The following is a 10,358-nucleotide window of genomic DNA, read 5'->3' on the forward strand; positions in this document are numbered from 1 at the left end:
AGAAGATTACAAACAGGCCCTTAGGGGCTAGGAGAGACAGCAAGAATTGAAGCATATAAGCAGGAAGGAGTATATGGAAGTTACCTCATATTTTTCTTTCATCATATTTACCAGACCGGCTTCATAGTCGCGACTAGTATACAACCGGTTCAAATAACCGGAATGGATATCTTGGGCGTTCAGTGAAGCATAAGTTGTCAGGTTAGCATTCCACTTGCTTTTGCCAAAGCCAGCAAATTCTTCCCTGGCAGAATGTTTGGACAAAGCGACGGGATTGCTTGGTTCAGTATGGCCGGTGCCAGTAATGAAAACATCATCATCTTGGGTACCGCCGGTTTACACTGGGGCTGTTGGCTTATCAGCATGTTTGGCTCGACCGGTGGAGCTTTCAATCCGGATGGAACCTATGGGCTGACTGATAGGACCTGAGGTATCAGTAGGTCTCTCTTCAGCAATAAGATTGTCGTCTTGTTGCGGTGGGTCATTGGGCGCATCCTCAGGAACAGCCGCTTCAACATTAGGTGTCTTGCCTGATTCAAGAATGACATTTTCTTCGACCGCTTTATCCAGGCGGGCTTTCTTGCTTGGCCGAGGTTTGGCCCTGAGGAGAATAAACAAAATCAAATACAACATAGGTTCTAAGGCGATATACTGTGAATATCACAATAAGTATAGCTCACCCAAGCACCGTTTTGAGCGGTGGGAGCTGAGTCGCCGATGACTCGCCAGAAGATGAGTGGGAAGTAACCTGGTAATCGGAGTTAGACGGATTAAGAGGTTGACGAAAGCAGCCCGCTTCAGGACAAGCACTGACAAGCAAATTAGAGACCTCTGAATGACGTTTCCGAACCGGACTGTTCGGTAAATAGGCGGAGGTAACTACCTGGCCGCTGTGCCGGGTTGTGCGACGGGCTTCGTGTTGTTGGGTCTTCATAAGAAATTTAGCATCGAAATAAGCAAGAGGATGAGAAAATTTAACTTTCCGGTTTGCCTGATGGATTTTTTGTGAAGGCAAGGTTACTAAATCGGAAGAGAGAATAATTACCTCTGTGACATCCGCGTGGCTGGCTTCGGCTTCATCCTGACAAATATCATCATCAATAAGATGCATGAAAAATAAACCAAGTGAGTCAAGATCTACCTCAAAGTTCGGATTATCCGCATCATTATCAGGGGCCGGATTAGAAGATGCCGTGGTTCTTTTCCTGGAGGTAGTTTTCTTCACAGCTTCGGTCTTTTGCCAAGTTGTTCTTTCTGGTTTGGCTGGTTTTTCTGGTTTCTCCTTCGGAAGTTTTTTGCTCCAAAACGGATCATCGCTCTAATTACACAGACACTGATATTAAACAATGACCAGACATATCAATAAGCAAATTCAGCAAAGAGAAAAATCAAAGTCTTACAGCTGGCGGTTTATTGGTGGCGCAGAAGGGAAGCAGGCCGGTTTTAGCACAGACGTGTTCCGGTTCATTCAGCATCTTATTCACAGCTTCTATGATTTCTTCATCAGAGAGCTGGATTTTTGAATGTCGCAGTGGGTCATAAACACTGTCAGTGTACTCACACATCAAACCGGAGCGCAGACTAAGGGGCAGTATGCTCCATGATATCCAACAGCGAGCAAGGTCAACCCCTGTTAAACCATTGGCCATAAAGGCTCTGAGCTTTGACAGTTGGGGAGCATATTTGCTTCTCTCCTGGGCAGACAATCTTTGAGGAAAAGGGTGTGTATTGCTGAGCCGCTCCGGACGAAAGCCAGGCAAGGGATTCTCACTAGCAGGGGAGGTATCTTTGCAGTAGAACCATGTCTGATTCCATTCTTTAGGGTGGCTGTGCAGCTTGGCATGAGGGTATGTGACCTCTTTCCTCTTCTGAATCGCCACACCACCCAACTCCGTGTTAGAGCCATCAGTAAATTCAGTACGGCGGTTTATATGGAAAAGGTCTCTGAATAATTCCACTGTGGGCTCCTCTTGAAAGAACACTTCACAGAGTAGTTGAAATTGACACATATTTGTCACAGAGTTGGGGCCAGTATCTTGAGGATGGAGTTGGAAATCGGCTAAAACATCCCGGTAAAATTTAGAACTGGGCGGTTTAAAGCTCTGGGCTAAATGATCTACGAACACAACAACTTCTCCTTCTCGAGGTGTGGGAGGGCATTCTTTGCCAGGAGCCCTCCAATGGATGGTATCTTTACTGCCTAAAGCGCCAATCAGGACTAAACCGTCCAGTTCAGCCTCTGTGATGTGAGAAGGAACCCAATTGCACTCATACACTTGCTTGGGCATGAGGAAATCTACAAGGTAGAAGATCCCGGTTCAAAAATGCATTGATCAAGATATATTGGTATGTGTAATGTTAAACCAAAGACATATCTATCTAACGTAGAGTCTATGAAGCAACAACATCTGGCGGTTCAACTAGGGGACTAATGATATATACCGGGTTGGAAATTTTTTTCTACAAGGTTAAACCGCCTGATCTACACATGAAGACTGCTGAGATAGTGGATGGCTAAGTATACAGAAACGGATTTCACATGTTTCCTCTACGACGATGGATCTGAAGCCAGTTCAGAATAGAGGAAAAAATATTCAAAAGCTTAAAGCAGAACAGTATTGATTCAATGAGCAGAAAAATATGTGAGATCTAAGGCCTTGAGCACGAAACTACAGGAGGATGCTAAAAGCTACTGCTAATCAGAGCGGGGTTTCACAGATCTATCCAGAAGTCTGGGTACGAGTATGAACAGTTGATTGGGCACCGCAAGAGCATGAAACCCTAGAACAGATCTAGGTCGAGGAAAGCAGAGGACTTACCGGAGCTGAGGGAGACGCGGAAGATCGCCGCGATTTTCTGGTGCGTTCAGGTTGATGTAGCGGCCCAAGACGGTGTAGAGGTCAATGGTAGTGGCGGAGCTCCGAAGCTGGCGACGCGAGGAAGACGAAGAGAAAGGGGACGAAGGGGAAAAAAGAAGTAACCCTTCGGTCCTATTTATAAGGCAAGAGACATGTGTCAGGCGCGGGAATCAAGGGACCATAAATCTTGGAAGCGGAGCTGTCACCTCGGTTATCGCGGATCTATTAAACAAAGAAGATATCATGAATGTTGTCTTTATGATGACGTCATGTCGGTTTATAGCAGCCAGAGAAGGTGACATCACGGTGGTTCAACAACTACAAGAAGATGTGGAAGACGAAGATTTTTTGCTAAAGGATTGACATGAACCCGTTCAAATCAATCTGGGGCCTAATGTTGGGGATATTACTACTGGGCGTAAACCGGCCTACCTGGGCCGGGTTAACTTCATCAGTAGTTCAAAGGTGTTCAAGCCCAAAGAGGCAGATGAGGGCCCAAGGCCTGTAGTCGGTTTAAGACCTGTAGCTGTAAACCGGCTTAATATGTATACTTGTATTGTAAGTTAGGAATAAGGAGAGACTAACCCGGATACGAGTATGAACCGGCATTGGGGCTCTGTGGACCGACGGGCATCACCCGTGTATATAAGGGGACGACCCGGCGGCCATAGGCGAAGCTTGTTTGCTCCCTAGTCATCGAAACCCCATCAATTCCATCACAACTAGACGTAGGCTTTTACCTTCATCGAAGGGGCCAAACTAGTATAAACTCTCTTGCGTCCTTGTGTCCGCTTTAACCCCTTCAAGCTAACCCAAAGCGATGGCTCCACGACTAAGTCCTTTCTCTAGGACATCTGCCGTGACAAACCTACGACAACCCCCATCCAAGCCGGAGCTACAACAGGCACGTGGAGGATGAACCGGCTGTATCAAGCAGTGCACGTCACCGTACCTCGCCGCGAGGGCACAACCCGGAAGGTGGAGGTGCTAATGCGCAGGATGTGGTGGATCATGGTCGTGCACGTCGAGAGGCCGAGTTAGCAGCTTTGCATGCAGCTCGTCAACCTACTCCGGTTCGCCCTACCGCTTCAGCGGAGCCAGGTGTGGTCTTCATTTCCTTAGGGGTGCCGTGTCTCACCCCCGCTTTACGTAATGTGCGACTGCCCAAGGATATTAAAGGCCATCGTAAGGTGCCCAATTACACTGCCAATTTGCAACCAGAGTCATGGATTGAAAGTTATGAGATGGCAATGGAGATGTTAGATGTGGATGAAGCAGTGTGCACTAAATATTTCACCATGATGTTGGAGGGGACAACTCGTACTTGGTTAAAGAGCTTACTAGTTAACTCTGTTGGATCATGGGCCGAGTTAAAACACCGGTTTATCCAGAATTTTAAGGATACTTGTAAGCAGCCTATGTCGATTGTGGACCTGGCCGCTTGTGTTCAAGAGGATGGGGAGTCTACAACCCATTGGGTGAAGCGGGTCTCAGCTATTCTGCATTCATCGGATCGCATCAATGCGGACACAGCAGTGTTAACATTGGAGGGCAATTGCCGGTTTCTACCACTAAAACAGAAGTTAGGAAGGCTCAAATGTCACTGCAATGATAAGGCAATGCTTATGGCCGCTTTGGTGAAATATGCCGATTCAGATAATACCAAAGACCTTGAGTCAGAGGAGGACAAACCGGGGAAAGGGAAGAAGAACGGCAACACCAAGGGATGGCAGCATAACCCGGCAGGTCATGGGAACAATGGCAAGCGCAAGGCAGACAATAGTTTGGACTTTGTGGCTAACACCAATGCTCAGGATAACGGTCAGCATCATAAGGGTAAACAGCCCCAGAAGGGTGGAGGTTCAGGCCCCAATCTGGCGCGCCTGTTAAATCAACCTTGTCAAAGCATGCATCAAGGGAGAGGCCAGCTTCACATCTTTGGAAGGATTGTTATATCATGCGAGAATTCAAGAACTCCAATATGTTTCAGTACGACAATGGCCCACCCGGCGGTTCAGGAGGTGGTTTTCATGGGCCGGGTTATGGAGGCGGTAGCTCCGGTTCAGGATTTCAAGGCAATCAAACTAGATATAGCAATCAAGGGAACCAAGGCAACCAGGGAGGTTATAACCATCAGGGGAATCAACAACAGCAGCAGTCGGGTTATCAGAGCAATCCGAAGCAGTTGAATTGTGGGCAGTATCATGTCTTCACCACTAGCTTGTGTAAGCATGATTAGAAGCTTCACAAGAGTGCCGTGAACTCTGTTGAACCAGCAGTGCCTCAATATCTGCGCTGGTCTGAGAAACCCATTTTATGGAGTAGAGAGAATCACCCACCCCGGGTTGATAATCCGAGTCATCTGGCTTTAGTGGTGGCACCTCAAATTGGGGGGTATAAGTTCACCAAGGTGCTCATGGATGGGGGAAGCAGTATCAATATTCTCTACTATGACACCTTCCTCCATATGGGGTTGACAGATAAGAATCTTAAACCGTCGAACACCGTTTTCATGGTCTGGTGCCCAGTAAATCTGTATATCTAGTGGGCAAGATAGCCCTAGAGGTGGCCTTTGGAGATGATCATGATTCAAGGTCAGAAACATTGACTTTTGAGGTGGTGAAAATCAAGAGTCCGTATCATGCTCTGTTTGGGCGACCGACTTATGCCAAGTTCATTGCAAGGCCGTGTTATGTTTATCTGCATCTTAAGATGCCAGGTCATAAGGGGACCATCACAGTACATGGGAGCAGGAAGATTTCTTTGGAATGTGAGGAAGGTGATGCGGCTTACGCTGAGTCGGTTTGTGCCACGGAAGAGCTGAAGTTTTACAAAGACAAGGTTGATCCGGCAGACATGACTTCTTTGAAAAAGCCAACTATAGAGCACGATCCGGCATTGAAGTTTAAATCGGCCACAGACACTAAGATGGTTGATTTTGTTCCTGGCGATTCATCCAAGCAGTTCAGCATCAGCGCTAACCTGCATCCCAAATAGGAAAGCGTGATCATCGAGTTCATCCGTGAGAACCGGGACATCTTTGCATGGAAGCCTTCTGACATGCCAGGTGTACCGAGGGAACTGGCTGAGCCCACACTTAATATAGATCCTAAGTTCAAACCGGTCAGACAGTTTCTCCGCCGCTTCAACGAAGAAAGGAGCAAGGCTATTGGTGAAGAGGTAGCTCAGTTGTTGGCCGCAGGGTTTATCGTGGAGGTATTTCGCCCGGAGTGGTTGGCTAATCCAGTGCTGGTTCTCAAGAAAAACGACACTTGGCGTATGTGTGTGGACTACACAAACTTGAACAAGGCTTGTCCAGCAGATCCCTTTGCCCTCCCTCGTATTGATCAGATTATTGATGGTACGGCGGGTTGTGACCGCTTCTATTTTTTGGATGCTTATTGTGGTTATCATCAGATCAAATTGGCAGTTAAGGACCAGGAGAAGACAGCTTTTATAACTCCCTTTGGAGCCTTCTGCTATGTCTCCATGCCCTTTGGGCTCAAGAGTGCCCAGGCGACTTATTAACGTTGTGTTCAGAATTGTCTTCATAAGCAGATTGGGCGCAATGTTCATGCATATGTGGATGATATTGTGATAAAGTCCAGGAAAGAGGAAACATTGATAGATTACTTGAGAGAAACCTTTGACAACCTCCGGGTTTACAAGATGATGCTCAATCCGGGCAAATGTGTCTTTGGTGTCCCGACAGGCAAACTCTTGGGCTTTCTAGTATCAAACAGGGGCATTGAGGCTAATCCGGAAAAAATTTCAGCAATCACGTATTTGGCTAAACCGGCGTGTATCAATGACGTTCAACGTTTAGCCGGCCGGATTGTGGCTTTGAGCCAGTTTATCAGTCGTCTCGGGGAGAAAGCTATCCATTTGTACCAGATGTTAAAGAAAACGATGACTTTGTCTGGAGCGATGCGGCTAATAAAGCGTTTGAGGATCTGAAGAGGCAGTTAGCTGAACCACCTGTGCTTGCAACTCCGGTCAATAAAGAGCCCTTACTGCTGTATGTGGCTGCTAATGTCAGGGCTGTTAGCGTGGCTATTGTTGTGGAGCGCAAGGAGGCTGGAAAGGAATATCTGATTCAACGGCCGGTTTATTATATCAGTGAGGTGCTTATCGAATCAAAGCAGAGGTATCCACATTGGCAGAAGCTGGTGTATGGGGTGTTTATGGCAAGCCGAAAGCTCAAACATTACTTTTAGGTTCATCCTATCACAGTGGTCAGTTCAGCCCCTCTGGGAGATATCATTCAAAACAAAGAAGCAACTGGCCGGATTGCCATGTGGGCTATCGAGCTTGGACCTCACGGGCTCAAGTATACACCTCGCATAGCAATCAAATCTCAAGCACTTGTGGACTTCATCAATGATTGGACAGAGTTGTAGGAACCAGAGGAAAAGCCAGATAAAACGCATTGGACTATTCACTTTGATGGGTCCAGGCAATTGGAAGGCCCGGGGGCTGGAGTTATATTAACTTCCCCACGAGGTGACTAGTTTTGTTATGTTGTTCGCTTAATGTTCCCTTGTACTAACAATGCAGCTGAGTACGAGGCCTTACTGCACGGTCTGCGGATGGCTAAGGAGATGAACTTAAGCCGGGTTAAGTGCTCCGGTGACTCGGACCTGGTGGCTCAACAGGTATCTGGCACTTGGGATTCTAAGGACCCACTCATGGCTACGTATCGACGAGAGGTGGACATAGTGGCTGGTCATTTCAAGGGTTATCAAGTTGACCATATAGACCGGCGAAAGAATGAAGCGGCGGACGCTTTAAGTCGCCTTGGCTCTCAGCGTAAACCGGTCCCACCTAATGTTTTCCTCGACGTCCTACACAATCCGTCGGTTAAAATACCAACAGAGGAGGAGTTGGCTATTCCTGACCCGGAGGCCCAATTGGTGGCAGCTTTGCATGTTATACCGGATTGGACAGTCCCGTACTTGGTTTACATGAACTGGGGCGAGTTACCTGAGGATGAAACCTTGGACCGGCAGATAATCCGGCGTTCCAAGTCAATGACCATAATCAATGGCGAGTTACATCGTTACAGCGTCACAGGGGCAATTCAGCGTTGTGTATCTCCTCAAGAGGGTTGTGAGATTTTGCGAGAAATCCACGAAGGAGATTGTGGTCACCACGCCGGTTCAAAATCCTTGGTGGCTAAGGCTTTTCATCATGGTTTCTATTGGTTGACATCCCATGCTGATGCTGAGGATTTAGTCAATAGGTGTGACGGTTGTCAAAAATTTGCACGCCGCGCTCATGTTCCGGCTCTGGAGTTGAGGATGATTCCAATAACTTGGCCATTTGCAACTTGGGGGCTTGATATGGTTGGACCCTTTAAGAGATCCAAGGACAAAAAGACCCACCTATTAGTGGCAGTGGACAAGTTCACCAAGTGGGTGGAAGCAGAGCCAGTCAGTAAGTGTGATGCAGCCACGGCGGTTCAATTCATCAAAAAGGTGATATTCCGGTTTGGTTTCCCACACAGTATTATAACTGACAATGGTACTAATCTGTCAAAGGGTGAGATGGAGGAATTTTGCCAACGAGAACACATCCGGCTTGATGTAGCATCAGTGGCTCACCCCCAGTCTAATGGTCAAGCAGAGAGGGCATATCAAGAAACTTTGAGAGGTATTAAACCCCGGCTTATGGTTCCTTTAAAGCGGACACCGAGTTGTTGGGTGGAGGAGTCACCTTCTGTGTTATGGAGCATCAACACCACACCTAACAGATCTACGGGATACACGCCTTTCTTCATGGTTTATGAAGCAGAGGCGGTTCTTCCTAGTGACATCCGTCATGACTCGCCCCGTGTGGCGGCTTATGTTGAAGCTGACAACGAGAAGGCACGGCAGGACTCACAGGACCTGCTAGATAAGGAGTGTGATCTTGCAGCAGCACGTTCGGCGATTTATCAACAAGATCTCTGACATTATCACGGCCGCCGGGTTAAGACCAGAACTTTTCAAGAGGGTGATCTGGTGCTCCGGCTCATCCAGGATCAGACTGATATGCACAAGTTATCCCCACCTTGGGAAGGACCTTTTGTGGTCAACAAAAATCTGCAGGATGGGTCATACTACCTCATTGATGTTCGAGAACACAAAGACTCACGTAAATCGGAGGAGGAGACAGATCGGCCGTGGAATATAGCTCTTCTTTGGCCTTACTATACTTGAGCCACATGCTCTTCTTATGTACATACTTATGACAATGTATATATTATATAATAAACTGGAGCCTCAAATAAAGCGGGGTCTCTATTCTTTTTACATCATGTGTGAGCCTACATGAGCTTCTACTGACAAAGCGGTGTTTTATTAACCCGGCCTATACGAACACACGGATATAAAGAAAATCACTAGGGGGCTTGGTCGTATCCGAACCATAGCTACACCTCTTGATTGGTTTAAAACCAAAAAGGGATATCACTAGGGGGCTTGGTTGTCTTCACACCATAGCTACACCTCTTGATAGGCTTCAAGCCAAAAGGAAATTATGTGGAATCAAAGAGAGTCTGTTGCATTAAGCATAGCTCAAACATAGGGAACCACTGAGCACAACTCAAATATTACCTGGGGGCTCCTTGCTTCTCAAAGAACAACGAGCTTGCACCCTTGTAATAGGCTATCAAGCCAGGCTTGGAAGCCAGGTGTATTCACCTAAAACCCCGGGTAATCCTGCCTCTTTAAGTAAGCCACTCTGTCCAGGTAAACCTGGTATGACCCATTGAACATTTGACAAGTCATTCCCATGGACCCTGAACTTGTCAAAGTTAAAACGGTGATTGGTTAAAGATTGAGGTCCATCTTAAAAGGCTTTGCAAAATGGTTTAACTCAGCGGCCTGGCAGCCCATGAAAAGCCTCGACTTAGGGCCAGACAGCCCATGAAAAGCCTTGCATATTTCTTATCTTTTCTGTTTTTATGATAAGGGATTTATGAATATTTTGTGATAAACTGCTGTGCATTACAACCCGGCATGACTTTGAACGCTTAGTTGTCAGTACGTGATCAGTTTTAAATCGGTAGTATATTCTTCCGGTCTGGTTTTTGGCTAGATGTCACCAGCATTATGCAGCTATTATAGCCCAATATGGTTTCTATATGAACCGGCAAGAGGGCAAGGAGTTGTCAACACTCCGGATTGGTGTTTTTTTTCATCTTTACCATACAAGCAGTTGGTCAGCCAACGAGGTATGTCACATATATTATTTATTTTATCTGGTTAATATAAATCTTGGTTATCCATCCAAGTTATGTATATATTTTTTGGGCATCATGACCCGTCCAGTGGTAAACAACTAGGACGCTTTCAAGTTCTTATATGCAGGAACACAAAGTATAATGGACTATGCATAAATAGATCCCAAAAGTGGAACAAGTTTTCAAACTATCAAGCAGCACAAGCATGCTCGATGGCATGGCAGATAAAGGTGTTTCTGCTATCCTATTACAAGGAGCTTCAAAACGACCCAAAT

This window comes from Triticum urartu, chromosome 1, assembly GCF_003073215.2.
Source record: "Triticum urartu cultivar G1812 chromosome 1, Tu2.1, whole genome shotgun sequence".
NCBI classification, from domain to species: domain Eukaryota; kingdom Viridiplantae; phylum Streptophyta; class Magnoliopsida; order Poales; family Poaceae; genus Triticum; species Triticum urartu.